The sequence below is a fragment of the Bos taurus genome, chromosome 10, assembly GCF_002263795.3.
Source record: "Bos taurus isolate L1 Dominette 01449 registration number 42190680 breed Hereford chromosome 10, ARS-UCD2.0, whole genome shotgun sequence".
Lineage (NCBI taxonomy): Eukaryota > Metazoa > Chordata > Mammalia > Artiodactyla > Bovidae > Bos > Bos taurus.
Genome location: NC_037337.1, coordinates 95,446,501 through 95,471,666, shown reverse-complemented (window position 1 = coordinate 95,471,666; position 25,166 = coordinate 95,446,501).

Below are 25,166 nucleotides of genomic sequence, written 5' to 3'. Positions count from 1 at the left end.
TCAGAGCTGAGGCAGCCAAGCATTTGGAAAAGAACCACAGCTCAGGGGTGGTCCATCATGCCTTTAGATCAAAGATCAAGTGAGACAAGGTAAGTTGCAGGGCTACCTAGGTAGTCAGGTCACTCAAGAATCACAAACGCCAATACAGTATACTAACGCATATACATGGAATTTAGAAAGATGGTAACGATAACCCTGTAAGTGAGACAGCAAAAGAGACACAGATGTATAGAACAGTCTTTTGGACTCTGTGGGAGAGGGAGAGGGTGGGATGATTTGGGAGAATGGCATTGAAACATGTATAATATCATATATGAAACGAATCGCCAGTCCAGGTTCGATGCATGGTACTGGATGCTTGGGGCTGGTGCACTGGGATGACCCAGAGGGATGGTACAGGGAGGGAGGAGTGAGGGGGGTTCAGGATGGGGAACATGTGTACACCTGTGGCGGATTCATGTTAATGTATGGCAAAACCAATACAATATTGTAAAGTAATTAGCCTCCAATTAAGTAAATTTATATTAAAAAAAATCACAATACAAAATATTCCACTTCCTTGTTGTTGTTCGGTCCCTCAGTCATGTCCAACTCTTTGCAACCCCATGAACTGCTGCACACCAGGCTTCCCTGTCCTTCACCATCTGCTGGAGCTTGCTTAAACTCAGGTCCATTGAGTCGGTGATGCCCTCCAACCATCTCATCCTCGTCATCCTCTTCTCCTCCTGCCTTCAATCTTTCCCATCATCAGGGTCTTCCCACCTTCTATAATACCTTAAAACCATGAAAATTCCTAGAACCTAAACAAAGCCCTTGACAAATGTAGGATATATTATAGTTTTCTAAAGTGAATGCAAATAAAATCACCCTACTCTTCATGATTAAGGGCTTAATATGGAACTTAAATTAAGGAAAATAAATAAAATTTCCTACACATATGAATTTAATGGAATTAAACTATTCATTTTCTTTCCCCCATAATTTCACAAAAACAGCTATATGACCTTTGCCCTTTCTTTCCTACCAAAGTCTTCTCTTTTGGACACAATCTTATTTGCCTCAACTGTTTCTTAAAAGACATGGTTTTGTGATAACTCTTCATTGTCTTTTGTCTTTTTCTAAATGTGCTTGTTTATATTTCTCTTAAAGAGAAGTGCCCTAAATTGCTCACAATAATCCAGTTGGTCTAACAAGTTAAGGGTACAATGTGACCAGAACCTCCTTTGTTTAAAACACTCTGCTCTTTGAACTTGAATAAAGTCTAAGAATAAGTTATTTTGGTTGCCATACTCCATGTGGATTCCCATTGGTTTCATCATCAATTAATGTCCTTAGGTTCTTCTCCTAGTATGTTAATAAGTAATGTCTCTGACATGTCATTGGGTTTCCCTGGTAGCTCAGCTGGTAAAGAATCTGCCTGTAATGCAGGAGACACAAGTTCAATCCCTGGGTTGGGAAGATCCCTTGGAGAAGGGAACAGCTACCCACTCCAGTATTCTGCCCTAGAGAACTCCATGTACTGTATAGTTCATGGGGTCGCAAAGGGTCAGACATGACTGAGCAGCTTCACTGTCACCCCATATTCATAAAGATTAAAAAAAATAGCTTTTGGAATTTTATATTTAGCACAACTAATGCTCATTCTGTTAGATATAAATCCATATATTTACAATTCCTTAGTATTGACTGAATTAATGATTTGGTAATAATATTTTCATCAGTACCTCCTTAATTGCATAGCTGTTTATTCAGAAAGATGGTTAGTTGGAAAGAACTTGAGAGAAGGAGAAAGGGATTGAACGTAGAATTAAAGAAAAAATTGACTTAAATGCTCTTGTTACACTTGCCAGTTTTTAGTTTTGTTTCAATGGGAAGTAGAAGTAAGTGGAATGAGCTTCCTTGGTGGCTTAGTGGTCAAGAATCCGATTTCAATGCAGGAGACACACATTCAATCCCTGGGTGAGGAAGGTCCCCTGGAGGAGGGCATGGCAATCCACTCCAGTATGCATGCTGGGAGAATCCCATGGACAGAGGAGCCTGGCAGACTACAATCCATGGGATGGCAAAGAGTCAAGACTGAGCACGCTTGACTGAACATGAGTATGAAGACTGAGTGGAATAGATGAATTTTATTTCACTAAAGTATTGAAAGGGTCCATTAAGAATACATAATGTTATCCCTTTCCTTATTACATAGTGAGAACCTTAACAGATATAGGACATTTTAGAGAAGCACATGTCTTTGCTGCAACAAAGTGAGCAGAATGAAGGCAGGGGGCCAAAATATGGATTTATTTATGATTTTGCCAAAGGGCAAAGAGCTATTTAGTGAAAGGCACACATCTAGGAATATATTAACCTGTAGTGTTACTGATTAGGGTTTTAGACACTTTAATCAATGGAATTATCAGAAGCTAGACAAGAAATTCAGGGAAGGCTTTATTGGGGTCCCTGCTACAGCAGCAGAGAGTGAGAACAAGTAACTGGTTCCCTGAGAGAATGTGAACTAAAACCACAGTAAGATACCACTTCACCACTTCTGGGATGGTTATGATCAAAAGAAGAGAATAACAAGCATTGTCGAGGATGTAGAGAAATTGGAATCTTACAAAATGCTGGTAGGAGTGTGAGATGATGCAGCTACTTTGGAAAACAGCCTGAAAGTTTCTCAAAGTTTAAGCAATAGAGTTAATGCACTGTCTAGCATTTCCACCCTAGGAACATACTCATGATGAAAAAAATATGTATGTGTAATCTATATATATTTGCTGACACAAAAATAAGTAAATGATTCTTTATGGCAACATTATTCAAAATAGCTACAAAATACACAAAATCAAAATGCTCAAATGTTAATCCACTGATGAATGGATAAATACTATGTATTATAATATTATATAATATAATATCCATTCAGTGGAATTTTATCTAGCAATAAAAATAGATATATAAGTACTGATACATGGTACCACCCTGCTTTTTTAACTTATATGCAGAGTACATCATGAGAAATACTGGGCTGGATGAAGCATAAGCTGGAATCAAGATTTCTGGGAGAAATATCAATAACCTCAGATATGCAGATAACACCACCCTTATGGCAGAAGGTGAAGAAGAACTAAAGAGCCTCTTGATGAAAGTTAAAAAGGAGAGTTAGAAAGTTGGCTTAAGGGTCAACATTCAGAAAACTAAGATCATGTCATCTGGTCCCATCACTCATGGCAAATAGATAGCTGACTTTATTTTTCTGGTTTCCAAAATCACTGAAGATGGTGATTGCAGCCATGAAATTAAAAGACGCTTACTCCTTGGAAGGAAAGTTATGACCAACCTAGACAGCATGTTGAAAAGCAGAGACATTACTTTGTCAACAAAGGTCCGTCTAGTCAAGGCTATGGTTTTTACAGTGGTCATGTATGGATGTGAGAGTTGGACTATAAGGAAAGCTGAGCACAGAAGAATTGATGCTTTTGAACTGTGGTGTTGAAACAGACTCTTGAGGGTCCCTTGGACTGCAAGGAGATCTAACCAGTCCATCCTAAAGGAGATCAGTCCTGGGTGTTCCTTGGAGGGACTGATGTTGAAGCTGAAACTCCAATACTTTGGCCACCTGATGCGAAGAGCTGACTCATTTGAAAAGACCCTGATGCTGGGAAAAATTAAGGGCAGGAGGAGAAGGGGATGACAGAGGATGAGATGGTTGGATGGCATCACCAACTCAATGGAGATGGTTTTGGGTGGACTCCGGGAGTTGGTGATGGACAGGAAGGCCTGGCGTGTTGCAGTTCATGGGGTCACAAAAAGTCGGACACAACTGAGAGACTGAACTGAACTGACATGATACCACAGGATAAATCTTTATAAAAATAAAAAGTAAATAAATAAATACAATAAACCAGTCACAAAGCATCACATAATGTATGAATTCATTTACATGAAATGTCCAGTTTAGGCAAATCTATAATGACAGAAAATATATTAATATTGGCCTAGGTTCAGGAGTTTGGATCAGATGAAATGGTGAATGACTCCTAGCAGACACAGAATTTCTTTCTGAGGTGACAAAAATGTCCTAAAATCAATTGCAGTGGTGTATGAACAATTCTGTGAATATTGCATCATTGACTCAACATATATGAGTTTGATCAAACTCCAGGAGACAGTAAATGACAGGGAAGCCTGGTATGTTGCAGTCCATGGGGTTGCAGAGAGTTGGACATGACTGAGTGACTGAACAACACATAAACACACACACACACACACACAAAGATGTATGCATTTGGTATCCTTGTCTGCTATAGTAAATAAGTACCTGGGTTGGTTAATATACTATAAAATTTTTGTATAGACTAATATTGTGCATCTACCTTGAAGAGAAATACCTCTGGGTACATACCCAAAACATCTTCTTCAGGTTTTTTATTTTTATTTTAATTTGCCATATTTCAAGTGATTATAGTATATTCATATTTCTATAAAAATAGTTTATCCAGTGTAACCATTATACAGGAATATATGACTTGAAAAAATGTCTTTAAAATTTTTCTCCAGAATATTAACAGCATAAGTTGAAGGAAGTGGGATATGAGAAAATACCTACATATTCTTAGAATTACTTGGAAATTAATAGATCAATAAGAGTTTTTTGAGCAAATAAATGATCTAATCTAGGATGTGAAATGTATTAATGTTATTAAGTCTGATTTATAAGTGGATGAAATTTGTGTGCTGGAAGTCAAGGAAAATCTGATGGCATTTAAATTCCCTCTACTAGAGTAGAATTTAAATTCTACTCTACTCTAATTATTGAATTATATCAATAACTCTACAGGACTACTCATATATTATACATAAAAACTGAGACTCAGGGATAGCAATGTTAAACATTTTCTCTAGATAATGGGATATTTATTCCCTGGCCTACACTTGACTCCAAGATTTTTAAAATGAAACTATCGTGAGTATTAAAATTAGGTAGTGACTAAAACATGTTTGTTTTTCTGGGCTCCAAAATCACTGCAGATGGTGACTGCAGCCCTGAAATTAAAAGACGCTTACTCCTTGGAAGGAAAATTATGACCAACCTAGATAGCATATTCAAAAGCGAAGACATTACTTTGCCAACAAAGGTTCGTCTAGTCAAGGCTATGGTTTTTCCTGTGGTCATGTATGGATGTGAGAGTTGGACTGTGAAGAAGGCTGAGCACCAAAGAATTGATGCTTTTGAACTGTGGTGTTGGAGAAGGCTCTTGAGAGTCCCTTGGACTGCAAGGAGATCCAACCAGTCCATTCTGAAGGAGATCAGCCCTGGGATTTCTTTGGAAGGAATGATGCTAAAGCTGAAACTCCAGTACTTTGGCCACCTCATGAGAAGAATTGACTCATTGGAAAAGACTCTGATGCTGGGAGGAATTGGGGGCAAGAGGAGAAGGGGACGACAGAGGATGAGATGGCTGGATGGCATCACTGACTCGATGGATGTGAGTCTCAGTGAACTCCGGGAGTAGGTGATGGACAGGGAGGCCTGGCATGCTGAGATTCATGGGGTCACAAAGAGTCGGACACGACTGAGTGACTGATCTGATCTGATCTGAAAACATGTTTGAGAGTCTTGAGTATGGAGACCATATAATAGCAGCATTAATGGAATTTTATTCAATAATTTTGTGAACAATGATTAGAGAATCAGATATTGGAAACAAGAAAAGCATTTCTGACTATGTAATTTGTAGATAAAAAAAATACCACTATAAGAGATCATACTGGGACGACCCAGAGGGATGGTGTGGGGAGGGAGGAGGGAGGGGGGTTCAGGATGGGGAACACATGTATACCTGTGGTGGATTCATTTTGATATTTGGCAAAACTAATACAATTATGTAAAGTTTAAAAATAAAATAAAATTAATTAAAAAAAAAAAAGAGATCATACCTATAAAAGCTGCCAGACCTAACCTATGAGTGATGAGTTAATGTTTAAGATCATAATAGTAAGAATTTGGTGAGGAGTTAAGAAACTTATTAGACTGATCTATTATTAGGACACCAAAGGGTGAGAGAATACAGCAAAGATAAAATATTTGACAACTATTTCCTCAGAATTTCCCGTGAATCTCTTAAATAGGAGTTTAGATTTATTTATGAAGTTTTTGCTATTTATTCAATAATGATATTAAAAACTTGGCCAGGCAAGGGTGTGTTAAGTTGAACTTCTCAAAGTTGGCTATTTTTACTCTCATTAATATTTTTCTTTCTTTTTTCATGGTACTTCATGAACTCACAAATTACTTCATTGTTCAAACCGACAATTTCTAGATTGCATAATGTTTGTTTGTACCTTTGGGGTATTTTAGAGAAACAATAATCAACCAAGTTATTTACTTAAATTCAACTTCCAATATATATGTACAATTCACTCTTTTTTTAATTGAAATGACCTGAGGGTTTTAACATGAACAGTTATTCCTTTCATAGATCATAGTAATTATTTCAGATCAACTTTTGAATTCCTTTTAGGTCTAATTAGAAAACAGACCCAGAAACTCCAAAAATAGCATCACAGTCAGTTAGATTAAAATATTGAAAAACTTTGGAAGAGATCTTGGAAAAAATTTGTTGTCTATTGATTGATTAGATTTTGCCTACTTTTGGTCATGTAATTCCAACAGCAATTGGAAGTCTTATGTGATTATAGACAATGTATTACTATGGTCCATGGTTTAAGGAAGGGAGGCGAAAGAGGCATGTCTTCTCTAATAGAAAAGGCAAGGAATCATTTAGTACAATTATTTTAGTAGGGCTTTTTCTAGATCAATGGGTACATATAACTCATTCTTTAAGAACTGTATCTTGAGCTCATAAGTTACTTCAGATGGCTCAGAGAGCCTTGAGACTGAATGGCATCCAAAAGAAAGATTAATATGACAGATTAGAATTGTTTGAAAGCATGGCTATGGTCTTTTGATTAGATAATATACATATGTATTCATTAAGCTTCTTAAGTTCCATGTATGGTTATACTACTTGACTATAAATTGAAGAGTGTTAAATAAAATTCTAGGAAACATAATTCTTAGTGAGATACCCAATATATCACAAATACTCTGGTGACCAATTTGGAAAAGAATAGAAGCCTTATTCATATTGAAAAAGCAGTATAATGGAATGAACATTTTCAAATTAAAAAAAAGTACTTTTGTTGCTGTTTAGTTGCTTAGTCATGTCTAACTCTTTGCAACCCCACGGACTGCAGCACGCCAGGCCTCCCTGTCCTTCACCATCTCCTGGGGCCTGCTCAAACTCATGTCCATTGAGTTGGTGATGCCATGCAACATCTCATCCTCTGCCATCCCAGCATCAGGGTCTTTAATAATGAGTCAGCTCTTCATGTCAGGTGGTCAAAGTATTGGAACTCCAGCTCTAGAGATCAAACGATATTTAATAATGCTGCTGAGGTGAAAGTAAGTAAATACTTTACCTCCTTGGCACATACACTAAGACAATGAACATTTTTAAAAAGTTCTCAAATGTTTCGCTTTTGGATACTTATTATTTACCATTATCAGTGATTGTGTCTGATCACTGTATATTTGCTAAATCTCTGTGTTGTGGATAGTCTTAAAAGATAGGCCCCAATATTCTACGCTTTCTGATTTTCACCTTCATGCCTGCATTGATTCACAGATGGGTTTCTGCGTTAATTGAACAGGTAGAATTGGTGGAAGTGATGCAATGATAGTTCTAGATCTAAATCTTAAGAAAGTCTGGAGTTAGCACATAGGGATTTTGGTCCCACTGAAGAGATTACACAGGTAGCCTGCACAAAAAGAAGGGACACCCAAGGAGGTACATGCAGAGAATAAGGGGCCCAGACTTCCCAGCTACCCAGCTTTTGAATTCAATTATAAGTTAAACACAGCATATCAAAAACTTTAGAGTAATTATTAAGTAATCTTTGGATGAAATTTATTTACATGCTTGTATTTGGGAAACATTGAGTTTGTTTAATATTATTAAAAATTTCTTCCTTAAAATATTTGGTAGAATTCTGTAGTGAATCTGTCTAAGCCTGGAGCTTTTAATTATGGAAAGGTTCATAACATAAAATTAAATTTCTGATAGCTAAAGAGATTTTCAGGTTTCTTTTTTTTGTCATTTTTGATAGATTGCATCTTTCAAAGCTGTTTTTATTTTATCTATGAATAAAAATTATTGGTGTAAAATCATTGATGGTGCATCTTTTTTCATCCTTTTAATATCTTTAATATTTATAGTAGAATTTATGTTTCTTTAAATAACTGCCAGCTCCAAAGAGTACTACCAATGCCATCACCACAATCTTGTAGTAAAGAAGGGTATTCCTGCTCCTCTTCACTCTTCTTCCTCATGTGCTGTAACTCAAGAGGAATCTACAGTTATGATTATCAAGTTGGGTCAGTGTAGCTGATGCAGACAGCTTTAAATACTCTTGGCCTCATCATCTTAGTCTTGCTCAGTATAGTGTCTGATTGATTTCAGTCAAGACTGAACTGGAAGAAACTTGCTTCCTGCCTGTAAGGGGATGCACAGGCTTTGCGTTGATATCATTGCAGATCTACCCTCCTTTGTGGCCATTCTCACAGTGGAAACCACAGAAATACAGGATGGTTAACTCCTTGGTTAGAAAGTGCATGACCAATAGAAGTTCTTTTATTCTGTCTTCCCCTCCTAAGCTGTTGAGGTATGGATTGTAGGGCCCAGCCAAGAAATTATTGAACAGTCAATTATGCTTGCACTGACTTGAATCTTGGTACCTCCTATTATAGATGGCTAGGAAGTGGTTGCTTTCCAATGATTTCTTCCAGTCACCTTTTCTCCCACCCTTTAGGTATATAACCAAAGTTAGCATAACACTTTAATATGAAGTAAAGAGCATGAGAATTTTTTTTTTTTTTTCCACAACAGGGTTGGGAGAAAGCTGTGAACATGGAGAGGTGATAAAGTTTTGACTGAGGTGTGCATATTTAAGTAAAGATGGGAAGTTGGTAGTTAGACGTAAGAATCTGGAGCAAAGATAAGATGTTTGGCAAAAGGTTGACAAGGTGTGGGAGGGAATTATTATGCAAATGAATGGATCGAAGAACCTTTTTCAGAACCCTAAAACCAATCTCATGAAGTCAATGAATACAGACAAAAAAATCTCATAAGCATATTCAAAAGTAATTTTCATTAATACAGGTGTAAGCCCAAAGAGGCCTACTGCTGAAGATCAATGAGAACTCTGAAGAGAAATGAAACATCAATTATGTCAAAGGATATGGAAGTGACATGTAGACATCTGTCAGTGCAAGGAACATTAAAATGTCTAATAACATATTATTGTTTTCTTGGAAGCAAAAGGAATAAAAAAATCAGATTTCATCAGAGTTTGGGAGATGAAAATGTCAAAAAAAATACTGAAAGCAAAATTGGCATAAACTATGAAGAATTTTGATTCCAAAGAAAAGAAAAGTATCAGTACACATAGAGATGCATGGTTTTCAGAGGAGGATTTTTATCCCTTTATTCAAAGAATATGAACCTGCTTTTGTGTTCCAAAAGAAGGCAGGAAGAGACTTTTACAAGAGATTCATAGAAGGAGGAGAAAGGGTGTTGATTCTGTCAACTTCTTAAGATAGAAATATGGTAAGGTAAATATGGATGAAAATAAGTTTGTAGTTGAGGCCAGAAAGATTAGTTGATCATATCCCAGTGTCTTCATGATCTCTCTCAGATAAATATCTACAAATCTACCAAGTTTTAGGATAGGAGTTTTGAAGAGCAGGACAAAAATCTATCTTCTGAGAAGAATGGGAGAATTAACCAGGAATATGTAAGAGATGACTCATTGGAAAAGACCCTGATGTTGGGAGGGATTGGGGTCAGGAGGAGAAGGGGACGACAGAGGATGAGGTGGCTGGATGGCATCACTGACTTGATGGACATAAGTTTGAGTGAACTCCGGGAGTTGGTGATGGACAGGGAGGCCTGGTGTGCTGTGATTCACGGGGTCGCAAAGAGTCAGACATGACTGAGCGACTGAACTGAACTGAACTGAATGTAAGAATGTCCAAGAATGTTCCAGGCTCCTATACAATATTGCTCTTTACAGCATTGGACCTTGCTTCTATCACCAGTCACATCCACAACTGGGTGTTGTTTTTGCTTTGTCTCCATCCCTTCATTCTTTTTTGGAGTTATTTCTCCACTGATCTCCAGTAGCATATTGGGCACCTACCAGTCTAGAGAGTTCATCTTTCAGTGTCCTATCTTTTTGCCTTTTCATACTGTTCATGGGGTTCTCAAGGCAAGAACACTGAAGTGGTTTGCCATTCCCTTATCCAGTGGACCACATTCTGTCAGACATCTAACTATGACCCAACCAGAAAGTGAAGAACTAAAGAGCTTCTTGATGAAAGTGAAAGAGGAAAGTGAAAAACTTGGCTTAAAGCTCAGAAAACTAAGATCATGGCATCTGGTCACATCATTTCATGGCAAATAGATGGGGAAACAGTGGCTGACTTTATTTTTGGGGGCTTCAAAATGACTGCAGATGGTGACTGCAGCCATGAAATTAAAAGACGCTTACTCCTTGAAAGGAAAGTTATGACCAACCTAGACAGCATATTAAAAAGCAGCGACTTTACTATGTCAACAAAGGTCCATCTAGTCAAGGCTATGTTTTTTCCAATAGTCATGTATGGATGTGAGAGGTGGACTATAAAGAAAGCTGAGTGCTGAAGAATTGATGCTTTTGAACTGTGGTGCTAGAGAAGACTCTCGCGAGTCCCTTGGATGGGCAAGGAGATCCAAGCAGTCCATCCTAAAGGAGACCAGTCCTGGGTGTTCATTGGAAGGACTGATGTTCAAGCTGAAGCTCCAATACTTTGGCCACCTGATGCGAAGGGCTGACTCATTTGAAAAGACCCTGATGCTGGGAAAGATTGAAGGTGGGAGGAGAAGGAGATGACAGAAGATAAGATGGTTGGATGGCATCACTGACTCAATGGACATGAGTTTGAGTAAGCTCCGGGAGTTGGTGATGGACAGTGAGGCCTGGGGTGCTGCAGTCCATGGGGTCACAAAGAGTCAGACACAACTGAGCAACTGAAATGAACTGAACTGATGTAAGAATGTTGCTGGATGACAATGAATATTCAACTGGAATGATTTTTCTATTTCTGGATTTTTTTTTTTTTTCATTTTCTATGATGCCAAATTACATAAAAATTGTACATTGTCCCCTACTAGTTCCTAATATACAAAAGAGACAGGGAGAATGGTTACACTTTAAGATTCATTTAACTGAGAGTTTAAGACACAGCATCAATGGAACTCTACATTTGGTGACGTTAGTAAAAATATTCATATAACTAAACAACAGGTCAGCCTATCTAAGGTAAAAATACTGGCAGAATGGTTCTGACCTACTGAGAAAAATAATGGCTACAGATAATGATAGTGTAAAATAAAAGTACCAGAAATATCAATATCAAAGACAATTTAATGTGAGGGATGGAGCAGCCAACAGTGTCTATGAGGAAAGATGTTAGACATGGTTAGAGGGGAAGGCTACTGGGGTTTGATTCCTTAGAAATAGGCAAAGCTATGCAGATGTGATACTGTTGTGGGTGAGAAAACCGAGTACAACAATGACAGAGAGGGATGGAATGAAATAATGCCATCCTAGAACCAAAGTCCATGGATAACTAGGTGCTCTTTCTCTTAGAGATGAGATAGAGGGTCCATCAGATATTGTAGCGGTGTTTCAGCTATTTTTATGTTGTTGTTTATTTTATAGGGAGAAAAACTGGAATAGGGACCAAGAATCAGAGGCTTATATAGCTGACAGCCTTCCTAACCTGTGTCTGTAATGAGTCATACATATGAATTATTTTTAAAGTAGATAAGAGTTGATACTTGATGAAGAATTTTTAAAAAAGTTCAATAAAGAAGAGCTTTGAGTAAATAATCACAGTTATTTTAAACTCAAAGACACAGCAATGGCATGGTGAACACTTACAGAACAAATGAACTTGTCTTCTTCCCATCCCCAAATCAGTGAGCTATAAATGGCACCATTAACAAAACACAGAGTTTAGTCATCACTGCAATTGCAAAGGCGTACTTATCAACTGTCATTAATTTACATGATTAAGTGTCAAGTGGGTGATTCATAAATTTAGGTTCATTTTCAAAGGCAAACCCATCTCCCAGTAGGGGTCAGGAGCTGAGTAGCAGTAGATTAAATTCCATCTAATCTTTCAAGAGTTTTAATTCTGTATCAGTAATTTAGCCTGCAATTTTAGTCATGTTTCATGGATTCTCTACGTGCCTCTGTGCATGCTCAGTCACTTCAGTTTAGTCTGACTCTTCGTGACCCTATGGACTGTAGCACTCCAGGCACCTCTGTCCATGGGATTCTCCAGGCAGGAATACTGGAGTGGGTTCATGCTCTCCACCAAAGGATCTTCCCAGCCCAGTGATCAAAATGGTGTCTCCTGCATCTCCAGCAATGCCAGCAGATTCTTTACCACTAGCACCCCCTGGGAAGCCCATGGATCCTCTACAAACACCCCAAAATTCAAGAAAAAGCTGATCAGTGCATCTGCATTCTGGAGAAATGTTGCATCCTTAGGCCCCCAATATAGGGCATTTTAAAAATCCTCATGTCATTGAAGTAAGTTGATTTTACCTAAAGATGATGCCTTAGGGAGGAGCCAAGATGGCGGAGGAGTAGGACGGGGAGAACACTTTCTCCCCCACAAATTCATCAAAAGAGCATTTAAACGTCCAGTAAATTCCACAAAACAACTACTGAATGCTGGCAGAGGACATCAGGCACCCAGAAAACCAACCCAACTCTTCGAAAGGAGGTAGGAAAAAATATAAAAGACAAAAAAATAGACAAAAGAGGGAGGGACGGAGCTCCATCCCAGGAAGGGAGTCTTAAAAAGAGAGAAGTTTCCAAACACCAGGAAACCTTCTCACTGCCGAATCTGTGCCGAGCTTTGGAAGCACAGAGGGCAACATAACAGGGAGAAAATATAAATAAACAATTAAAACTCGCAGATTGCGAGCCCTATGGTAACTCCCCCAGCGGAGAAGCAGCGCAGACGCCTGCACACACCATTAGCAAGCAGGGGCTGGGCAGGGAGGCGCGGCGCGGGCTGCATCGCTCAGAGTAAGAATCTGGCCTGAATACCCTGAGCACTATCTGAGCGAAATAATTTGGGCTAGCAAACCAGACTGTGGGATATCTACCATGCGAAAAGCCAGCCCCAACATAAGACACCGCCAGGCCCGTGCACGGAACAAAGGACTGAACAGAGATAGCCGGCTGCAGACCTTCCCCCTCCGGTGACAGGCAGCCAGAGCCGGAAGGGGGCAATCGCAGCCCCAGAGAGACATTATCTATAAAACTGTAAGCAGGCTTCTTTGCTAACTAAAACTTCTTGGGGGTCTGGACGGTCAACATTTGCCTGAGAAGGTGCGCCAGTTTTACACTCAGATAACCGAGTGGCGGGGAGGCGATAAGTCGCTGCATTGGCGCTCGCCAAACACCTCATCACCTGAGCTGCTCGGACCTGGGAAGAGCACAAAACGCAGGCCCAACTGAGTCTGCGCCTCTGAGGACTACCCGAGTGCCTGAACCTGAGCGGCTTGGACCTGGGAGGTGAATGCAGCCCAGGGCCGGCCTCGGATTGTTCCCGGCGGAACAACCTAGAGCCTGAGCAGTGTGGGCAGGGAGGCTACATGCACCGTGAGCGGGGGCAGACCCAGTGTGGCTGAGGCACTGCGAGCGCACGCCAGTGTTATTTGTTTGCAGCATCCCTCCCTCCCTCCCCACAGCACAACTGAACAAGTGAGCCTAAAAAAAAAAAAAAAGTTTCCCCCACCGTCCCCTTTGTGTCAGGGTGGTAACCAGACACTGAAGAGACCAGCAAACAGAAGAAGTTATAACAGAGGGAAACGCCTTGGAAGCTACAGGCAATAGATTAAAACCCCGTGGTTACCACGGACTACATAGGAAGGGGCCTATAGATCTTGAGAAATATAAGTCAGACCAAGGAACTAGCCAAAAGTGAACTGAACCCACAATACTCACAACAAAACCAGAAAAAGTCCTACATATATTTTTACTATTTTTACGATCATTCTTTCTTTCTTTCTTTCTTTTTTTTAATTTTTAGAAAAAAAATTTTTTTAAGTCCTCTATTGTTCCTTTAATTTTCACTTTTATAACCTATTACTTTGCAAAAAAAAAAAAAAGACCCTATTTTTTTCTTCTTCAGCAAACTTCATATATGTATATTTTATAATTTTTTGACCTTGTTTTTTTTTTTTTTTTCTTCTTTTCTTTAACATTGTATTTTTGAAATTCCAAACTCTACTCCAGTTTTTTAATTTTAGCTTTTTGGTATATGTTATCAATTTTGTACCTATAGTTTTTTTTATAATTTCTGTGACTTTTTTTTTTCTGTTTCTTTCTCTTCTTCTTTTATATAACATTGTATATCTGAAATTCCAAACTCTAGATTTTTAATTTATGCTTTTTGGTATTTGATATTAATTTTGTACCTGTATTTTCTTTATAATTTTCACGACCTTGTTTGTTTTTCTTGGTTCGTTTTTTCTCTCTTTCTTTTCCTTCTTCTTTTCTTTAACATCGTATTTTTGAAATTCCAAACTCTACTCTAGATTTTTAATTTTTGCTTTTATGTATTTGGTACCAATTTTGTACCTTTAAGAACCCAATCCTCAGGACCTATTTTTCACTAGGGAGAGAGATTACTGGCTTGACTGCTCTCCCTCCCTTTGGACTCTCCTTTTTCTCCACTAAGTCGCCTGTGTCTCCTCCCTAACCCCTCTCTACTCTACCCAACTCTGTGAGTTTCTGTGTGTTCCAGATGGTGGAGAACACTTAGGGAACTGATTACTGGCTGGATCTGTCTCCCTCCTTTTCATTCCCCCCTTTTATCCTCCTGGCCACCTCTGTCTCCTTCCTCCTTCTTCTCTTCTCTGTATAACTCCATGAACATCTCTGAGTGGTCCAGTTGTGGAGTGCACATAAGGAAGTGACTACTGGCTAGCCCATTCTCTCCACTATTGATTCCACTTCATCTCATTTGGGTCACCTCTAACTCCTTCCTCCCTCTTCTCTTCTCCATGTAACGCTGTGAACCTCTCTGAGTGACCCTCACAGTAGAGAAACTTCTCATCTTTAATGTAGATGTTTTATCAATGGTGCTGTATAGAAGGAGAAGTTTTGAAACTACTGTAAAAATAAGACCAATAACTGGAAGCAGGAGGCTTAAGTCCAAACCCTGACCCCAGGGAACTCCTGACTCCAAGGAACATTAACAGACAGGAGCTCATCAAACGCCTCCATACCAACACTGAAACCAAGCACCACACAAGGGCCAACAAGTTCCAGGGCAAGACATACCAAGCAAATTCTCCAGCAGCAAAGGAACACAGCCCTGAGCTTCAAGATACAAGCTGCCCAAAGTCACCCCAAAACCATAGACATCTCATAACTCATTACTGGACATTTCATTGCACTCCAAAGAGAAGAAATACAGCTCCACCCACCAGAACACCGACACAAGCTTCCCTAACCAGGAAACCTTGACAAGCCACCTGTACAAACCCACACACAGCGAGGAAAAGCCACAATAAAGAGAACTCCACAAACTGCCAGAATACAGAAAGGACACCCCAAACTCAGCAATTTAAACAAGATGAAGAGACAGAGGAATACCCAGCAGATAAAGGAACAGGATAAATGCCCACCAAACCAAACAAAAGGGGAAGAGATAGCGAATCTACCTGATAAAGAATTCCGAATAATGATAGTGAAATCGATCCAAAATCTTGAAATTAAAATGGAATCACAGGTAAATAGCCTGGAGACAAGGATTGAGAAGATGCAAGAAAGGTTTAACAAGGACCTAGAAGAAATAAAAAAGCGTCAATATATAATGAATAATGCAATAAATGAAATTAAAAACACTCTGGAGGCAACAAATAGTAGAATAACAGAGGCAGAAGATAGGATTAGTGAATTAGAAGATAGAATGGTAGAAATAAATGAATCAGAGAGGATAAAAGAAAAACGAATTAAAAGAAATGAGGACAATCTCAGAGACCTCCAGGACAATATTAAATGCTACAACATTCGAATCATAGGGGTTCCAGAAGAAGAAGACAAAAAGAAAGACCATGAGAAAATACTTGAGGAGATAATAGTTGAAAACTTCCCTAAAATGGGGAAGGAAATAATCACCCAAGTCCAAGAAACCCAGAGAGTCCCAAACAGGATAAACCCAAGGCGAAACACCCCAAGACACATATTAATCAAATTAACAAAGATCAAACACAAAGAACAAATATTAAAAGCAGCAAGGGAAAAACAACAAATAACACACAAGGGAATTCCCATAAGGATAACAGCTGATCTTTCAATAGAAACTCTTCAAGCCAGGAGGGAATGGCAAGACATACTTAAAATGATGAAAGAAAATAACCTACAGCCCAGATTATTGTACCCAGCAAGGATCTCATTCAAGTATGAAGGAGAAATCAAAAGCTTTTCAGACAAGCAAAAGCTGAGAGAATTCTGCACCACCAAACCAGCTCTCCAACAAATACTAAAGGATATTCTCTAGACAGGAAACACAAAAACGGTGTATAAATTTGAACCCAAAACAATAAAGTAAATGGCAACGGGATCATACTTATCAGTAATTACCTTAAACATAAATGGTTTGAATGCCCCAACCAAAAGACAAAGACTGGCTGAATGGATACAAAAACAAGACCCCTACATATGTTGTCTACAAGAGACCCACCTCAAAACAGGGGAGACATACAGACTGAAAGTGAAGGGCTGGAAAAAGATTTTCCATGCAAATAGGGACCAAAAGAAAGCAGGAGTAGCAATACTCATATCAGATAAAATAGACTTTAAAACAAAGGCTGTGAAAAGAGACAAAGAAGGTCACTACATAATGATCAAAGGGTCAATCCAAGAAGAAGATATAACAATTATAAATATATATGCACCCAACACGGGAGCACCGCAGTATGAAAGACAAATGCTAACAAGTATGAAAGGAGAAATTAACAATAACACAATAATAGTGGGAGATTTTAATACCCCACTCACACCTATGTATAGATCAACTAAACAGAAAATTAACAAGGAAACACAAACTTTAAACGATACAATAGACCAGTTAGACCTAATTGATATCTATAGGACGTTTCATCCCAAAACAATGAATTTCACCTTTTTCTCAAGTGCACATGGAACCTTCTCCAGGATATATCACATCCTGGGCCATAAAGCTAGCCTTGGTAAATTCAAAAAAATAGAAATCATTCCAAGCATCTTTTCTGACCACAATGCAGTAAGATTAGATCTCAATTACAGGAGAAAAACTATTAAAAATTCCAACATATGGAGGCTGAACAACACACTGCTGAATAACCAACAAATCACAGAAGAAATCAAAAAAGAAATCAAAATTTGCATAGAAATGAATGAAAATGAAAACACAACAACCCAAAACCTGTGGGACATGGTAAAAGCAGTTCTAAGGGGAAAGTTCATAGCAATACAGGCACACCTCAAGAAACAAGAAAAAAGTCAAATAAATAACCTAACTCTACACCTAAAGCAACTAGAAAAGGAAGAAATGAAGAACCCCAGGGTTAGTAGAAGGAAAGAAATCTTAAAAATTAGAGCAGAAATAAATGCAAAAGAAACAAAAGAGACCATAGCAAAAATCAACAAAGCCAAAAGCTGGTTCTTTGAAAGGATAAATAAAATTGACAAACCATTAGCCAGACTCATGAAGAAACAAAGGGAGAAAAATCAAATCAATAAAATTAGAAATGAAAATAGAGAGATCACAACAGACAACACAGAAATACAAAGGATCATAAAAGACTACTATCAACAATTATATGCCAATAAAATAGACAACGTGGAAGAAATGGACAAATTCTTAGAAAAGTACAACTTTCCAAAACTCGGCCAGGAAGAAATAGAAAATCTTAACAGACCCATCACAAGCACGGAAATTGAAACTGTAATCAAAAATCTTCCAGCAAACAAAAGCCCAGGTCCAGATGGCTTCACAGCTGAATTCTACCAAAAATTTAGAGAAGAGCTAACACCTATCCTGCTCAAACTCTTCCAGAAAATTGCAGAGGAAGGTAAACTTCCCAACTCATTCTTTGAGGCCACCATCACCCTAATACCAAAACCTGACAAAGATCCCACAAAAAAAGAAAACTACAGGCCAATATCACTGATGAACATAGATGCAAAAATCCTTAACAAAATTCTAGCAATCAGAATCCAACAACACATTAAAAAGATCATACACCATGACCAAGTGGGCTTTATCCCAGGGATGCAAGGATTCTTCAATATCCACAAATCAATCAATGTAATACACCACATTAACAAATTGAAAAATAAAAACCATACGATTATCTCAATAGATGCAGAGAAAGCCTTTGACAAAATTCAACACCCATTTATGATAAAAACTCTCCAGAAAGCAGGAATAGAAGGAACATACCTCAACATAATAAAAGCTATATATGACAAACCCACAACAAACATTATCCTCAATGGTGAAAAATTGGAAGCATTTCCTCTAAAGTCAGGAACAAGACAAGGGTGCCCACTTTCACCATTACTATTCAACATAGTTTTGGAAGTTTTGGCCACAGCAATCAGAGCAGAAAAAGAAATAAAAGGAATCCAAATTGGAAAAGAAGAAGTGAAACTCTCACTATTTGCAGATGACATGATTCTCTGCATAGAAAACCCTAAAGACTCCACCAGAAAATTACTAGAACTAATCAATGACTATAGTAAAGTTGCAGGATATAAAATCAACACACAGAAATCCCTTGCATTCCTATACACTAATAATGAGAAAACAGAAAGAGAAATTAAGGAAACAATTCCATTCACCATTGCAACGAAAAGAATAAAATATTTAGGAATATATCTACCTAAAGAAACAAAAGACCTATATATAGAAAACTATAAAACACTGGTGAAAGAAATCAAAGGGCATACACACCGAGGAAACCAGAATTGAAAGAGACACGTGTACCCCAATATTCATCGCAGCACTGTTTATAATAGCCAGGACATGGAAGCAACCTAGATGCCCATCAGCAGATGAATGGATAAGAAAGCTGTGGTACATATACACAATGGAGTATTACTCAGCCATTAAAAAGAATACATTTGAATCAGTTCTAACGAGGTGGATGAAACTGGAGCCTATTATACAGAGTGAAGTAAGCCAGAAGGAAAAACACCAATACAGTATACTAACGCATATATATGGAATTTAGAAAGATGGTAACAATAACCCTGTGTACAAGACAGCAAAAGAGACAGTGATGTATAGAACAGTCTTATGGACTCTGTGGGAGAGGGAGAGGGTGGGACGATTTGGGAGAATGGCATTGAAACATGTAAAATATCATGTATGAAATGAGATGCCAGTCCAGGTTCAATGCATGATACTGGATGCTTGGGGCTAGTGCAATGGGATGACCCAGAGGGATGGTATGGGGAGGGAGGAGGGAGGAGGGTTCAGGATGGGGAACACATGTATACCTGTGGTGGATTCATTTTGATATTTGGCAAAACTAATACAATTATGTAAAGTTTAAAAATAAAATAAAATTAAAAAAATAATAAAGATGATGCCTTAGGATAACTTGATTAAGGGAAAGAAAGTAGAAAAAAAATGAATAAGAATATACACAGAAAAGCTTATCTCCAAATAAAATGAAGAGTTTTAAAAATCTCTTTTACAGCCATCCTGTATTCTTGCATAGGAACAGGTTTCTGTCAACCCAGAATGTCATAGATATTCAATAAATATTGCATTTTGTAGCATTCTTCTGTTGAAAGACTGAGAAGTTTTTATTACTCTATTATTCATTTATTAAAGCATTTTCCAGATTTTGGCTGAAGTAATTGAAGATATGAGAAATATATACCTGCTAATTTATGGGAAAAAATAATGAGTGTTTTAGAATATTTGAACCAGTTATATTCGAGTCCAAGGAACTACTTCAGGTTCATGAAATGCTGGATAAATTGCTATTGGAAACATGAAGGAATGCTCACATTGAAAGCTTCTCTCTCATTTAAGTTTTTGGAATCTTATTAACAACAGTAAAAAAACTCATTTTTTAAAGATGTTCTTTGGAGATAATGTGTCTTCTGCTCCTGCTCTACCTTTATTCCTTAGAATCTTCCAGTTCTAAACAAGCAGAACTGGGCTCTTAATGGTTAACATTTGGCAAAAGGACGTTTGTATTTGCTTTCAGTCAAAGTTTCTCATTACTTTTTTAATGGAAACCCTTCTTCTCTCCCTCTCTCCCACCTTCTTACTGTTCTTTCTCTCCCTCGCTCCTTTTCCGTTAAGTGTAGACCCTTTACAGACATGAAGCACAACGGGAAAAAAGTGCAGAAAATATGAAGTAAAATGTGTTGAGTTGTAGCTGAGTGGATTGGATGGAAAAGTTTTCCAAGGAGCTCTGTTTTGTTCTTTGTTAGAACCCATCAGAGTCTAGACTCATAAATTTCTGAGTCTATAGAGTTGATTTGTATGCTAACCTAATCCTGAAATGCTCTGATTATAGAATCTGGAGGTGAACATATTTCTAAATAAAAAGGAATGGTGAAGCCCTTGGTAACAAAAGCTTCAGTACAAGATGAATTGAATGAGAAAACAAGGGCATCAGCTTAACAAATAAACCTCTCAAAAAAGGGAGCTTTCTGCCACTGTTGGGCTTTCCAAAAATAGTTTTGAATGTTTCACCTGGTGCATTAATTACCTAGGACTGTCGTTATTAAACAGCCAAACAGAATGGAAATATATTGTCTCACCATTCTCGAAGCTATAAGTCTGAAATCAAAAGTGACTCAGGATCATGCTATTGGAAGGTTCTAGGGGAGAACCCCTTCTTGCCTCTCCATAGTTCTGGTGGGCACCAGAAATCCTTGGTATTCTTTGATGTGTAGAAACCACTGCAGTGTCTGCTGGTATAGTCATATGCCTTTTTCTCCCTGTGTTTTTTGTCCAAATTCCCTTTATCTTATGAGAATACTAGATGAGAAAGCAACTTTTCTTTTAAAAGTGATAAATTTAGAAAAAACATCTAAAACAGAGCATGGGTCTTTGCTTTTTATCACATTTTACAGTTTCTTTCTTCATCTCAAATCTTTCTACCATCTAGGCTTTGCAATTTATTATCAAGTTTATTTTTATAGATGTTTCCTACAATTTGAAAAATCACATATTTTCCTCTTTTCTGCATTACTCAGTCCCTATATCCAAGCAGTTTTCCAAGACTCTGCTTTCATCAGAATGCAATGTAGCATTTCTGCGAAGCCAAGGGAGAATCTCTTATCAATGAACAAATAAACTACTGTTCAACAGAGAAGTATAAACATAGATATATAGACACATATGCATAGATGATACAGTTTCATAATTTTTGACCTGGGTAATTTTCTTTTGCCATTGCATCTTGCTGATTCATCTTTATTCATGCGCTTCCTAAGTGGTGCTAGTGGTAAAGAACCTGCCTGCCAATGAAGGAGATGGAAGAGGCCTGGGTCCAGTCCCTGGGTTGGGAAGACTCCCTGGAGAAGGGCATGGTAAGCCACTCCAGTATTCTTGCCTGGAGAATCTCATGGACAGAGGAGCCTGGTGGGCTACAGTCCATAGCGTTGCAAAGCATTGGACACTATTGAAGTGACTTAGCATGCACACACGTAATGTGCATAATCTATGTCAATTTTAAAACAAGAAAAATAGAAAATTCTAGGTTTGTAGTGAAAAGAGGGTAGAATGAACCCTAATGCCTGTGGGAATATACGATTGGCTTGTTTGAAAAATTCCGTGGGCTGGTAGGGAACTGAAGCCCTTTAACTCAGAGACAAGCAGGCGCTATGCTTGATCTCCAGGATAAAGAAGGTTGTTTGACAATAGAACTGTGTCAATGATAGTAGCATGTGATTTGAGCTGTGGTTAGGATGTTCAAGATCCGTTTTGGTTTCCCCAGATGGAACCTTAATTTTAGACCTTATCCCACAGCTAGATCACTACTGAACTCATTTTTCTCTTTTCCCCTCTAACATCCCATCCTTTCATACACTCTTTCAACTCTATCATCTTCAGTTCAGTTCAGTTGCTCAGTCGTGTCTGACTCTTTGCAAACCATGAATCGCAGCACGCCAGGCCTCCCTGTCCATCATCAACTCCCGGAGTTCACCCAAACTCATGCCCATTGTGTCAGTGATGCCATCCAGCCATCTCATCCTGTCGTCCCCTTCTCCTCCTGCCCCAAGTCCCTCCCAGCATCAGAGTCTTTTCCAATGAGTCAACTCTTTGCATGAGGTGGCCAAAGTATTGGAGTTTCAGCTTTAGTATCAGTCCTTCCAATGAACACCCAGGACTGATCTCCTTCAGAATGGACTGGTTGGATCTCCTTGCAGTCCAAGGGACTCTCAAGAGTCTTCTCCAACACCACAGTTCAAAAGCATCAATTCTTTGGCACTCAGCTTTCTTCGCAGCCCAACTCCCGTATCCATACATGACCACAGGAAAAACCATAGCCTTGACTAGATGGACCTTTGTTGGCAAAGTAATGTCTCTGCTTTTTACTATGCTATCTAGGTTGATCATAACTTTCCTTCCAAGGAATAAGCATTTTTTAATTTCATGGCTGCAGTCACCATCGGCAGTGATTTAGGAGCCCCCAAAATAAAGTCTGACACTGTTTCCACTGTTTCCCCATCTATTTGCCATGAAGTGACGGGACCAGATGCCATGATCTTAGTTTCCTGAATGTTGAGCTTTAAGCCAGCTTTTCCACTCTCCTCTTTCATCTTACTAGCTCTTAAATAATCCCCACTCTCGCCCCATTTCTCTCCATCAGTTTACCTTGCCTTTCCCCAGTCATCCATTAGAATTTGACTTAGCAATCAAGGTCACTTCTAGACTTTCTTGAGATTGAGAGATGTATGCCTCTTGTGTCCAACATCCTTTGCTTATTTTATCATCAAATACACCACCTGGACACTTTTATTTATATAACTTTTTGTTCATGCTGTACAGCAGGCAGAATTAATTCCACAATCAAAGATTAAACCTGTGTCCCCTGCAGTGGAAGAATAGAGTCTTAATCATAGAATATTCAAGGAAGTCCCTACCCTTTCTTTTTCCAATATAAATTCCAAGCTTTAGATGTCAGAAAATGTTTGGTGCAGTATTCCTAATGGGTGGCATGTAGCAGGTGGACGCAAAATAGAGGCTAAGTTAAAAAATGACACTGAGATGAATGCACCTCTCTCCTAATGTAGTTGAATCAGCATGGTTAAAATTGTTAATCCCGATACTCAAGATACTTCTGGTTTCTTATTAGAAATTTGCTTCCTCACCTCTTTTCATCTTGCTGCTCAGTAAGTTTTGTTTTCACGCAGAATGCTAGCTGGCACCATCAATGAAGGATTGGTTTTCCCTGGTTCCTGGGAAGCACTTTGGTCTTCATGGAACAACATAAATTCTTGCTATTGGTCTGGGAACCCAATAGAGTAATGTGATTTATTTCTGCTTTCATCCCTCTGGCAGTCCCAGGCAGCACCTGCCAGGGTATGGCTGCTGTATCAGCAAACCAAATGGGAAGGAAATGAATGTGTATCTTAGTCCCCAATGAGAAACCCATTTCCACTGCAGCTAAGCTTGACAGTTTAGGGCTCCCACTTGACTCCAAAGAACACGAAACACTCCACTACTTTTTGAAATCATTTGCTTATATGTAGCTGCAGTTCACACATCCCACTGTGTCATTTTCCTTCATACCCCAAAGGGGAGAGAAATATGAACCTCTTCTATTCAGAGATCACTGAATAATGCTTGCTACTATCAGATTTCATTGGCTTCAACACTGTTATTTGTTGAAAATATGTGGTTCAATCACAAAGCCAACAACATTCCCCTGGGGTACACATTAGGCAGAAGGGGAGCACAGTTATAAAAAATCTGTTTTGAAAAACAGAGGTCTCTAGATGGGAGGGCATCAAAATTGTGTATGTTGAATGCTTCGTAGCCTAGAAAATACAATTTACAGACGGGGGTGGGGGGGTGCAGATTGCAGAGGATAGTCACTCAAAAGCACAGTATCTAGAAAAGATATTTTCTACCTTTTTTCAGTAACTGTGTAGGGGAAGCTAGAAGGTGTAAGGAGAAGTGAAGGAGAGGAAATAAGTGACATGAGTTAAAAAATGGGAAAAAATTAAGTTTTCAAATTTCTTGGATGGTGTTCCTTTTCACTGATTCACTGTGAAATAGTTTTATAAGCGTGTGTTTTGCCATAGGCTTGAGATAATGTGTTTCATGTTATCCAGTAAACAACACAGATGGACAGAAATCATAATCGAGGAGAGACCATCTGTGTAGGATTGCAAAGGTGCATTTTTTTCTAGAGGTTGGAAAATGACTTGAGCCCAGATGTACTAGGTTCTCAGCTCTACTCTGGTACTAAGTCTCTAAATTATACACACACATACATATATGTGCATATGTACATACACATATACATTTTATAAAAATGAGTGCATAACTTTAATCAGATTCTCACATATCTTCATTGCCACCTTCTTCAGATTTGTGTTACAATGATGTAGAAAAAGTGTGGATTGAAGCTCATAACTATAAGTGTTGATTGTTTTGTTTCCTCTTTCAGCCAGTCTGTGACTCCTTGGCTATTCCAGTTAAATGCTTTAGATGTTTTCTCCATTTTAAATTATATGAAATATAAAATTGTTTATTAATGGTATTAGGTTTTCCAATAATAACTTATTTTCAGTATATTTATTTTTATTTTATGTGTATCACCTATTTTAGAAAACTGGTGATTTTTCTAAGGGCCCATTATTGTTAAGTGGGTGAAAAAGTAAACCACGGTGTAAGAGAAACATTTGTAAAACATCTGTCTGGTGAAGGTTCATGTGCAAAATATTTTTAAAAGCACCTAAAATAGCAAGAAAAACCCAATGATTTAACAGAAAACAGTCAACATATTCTATCA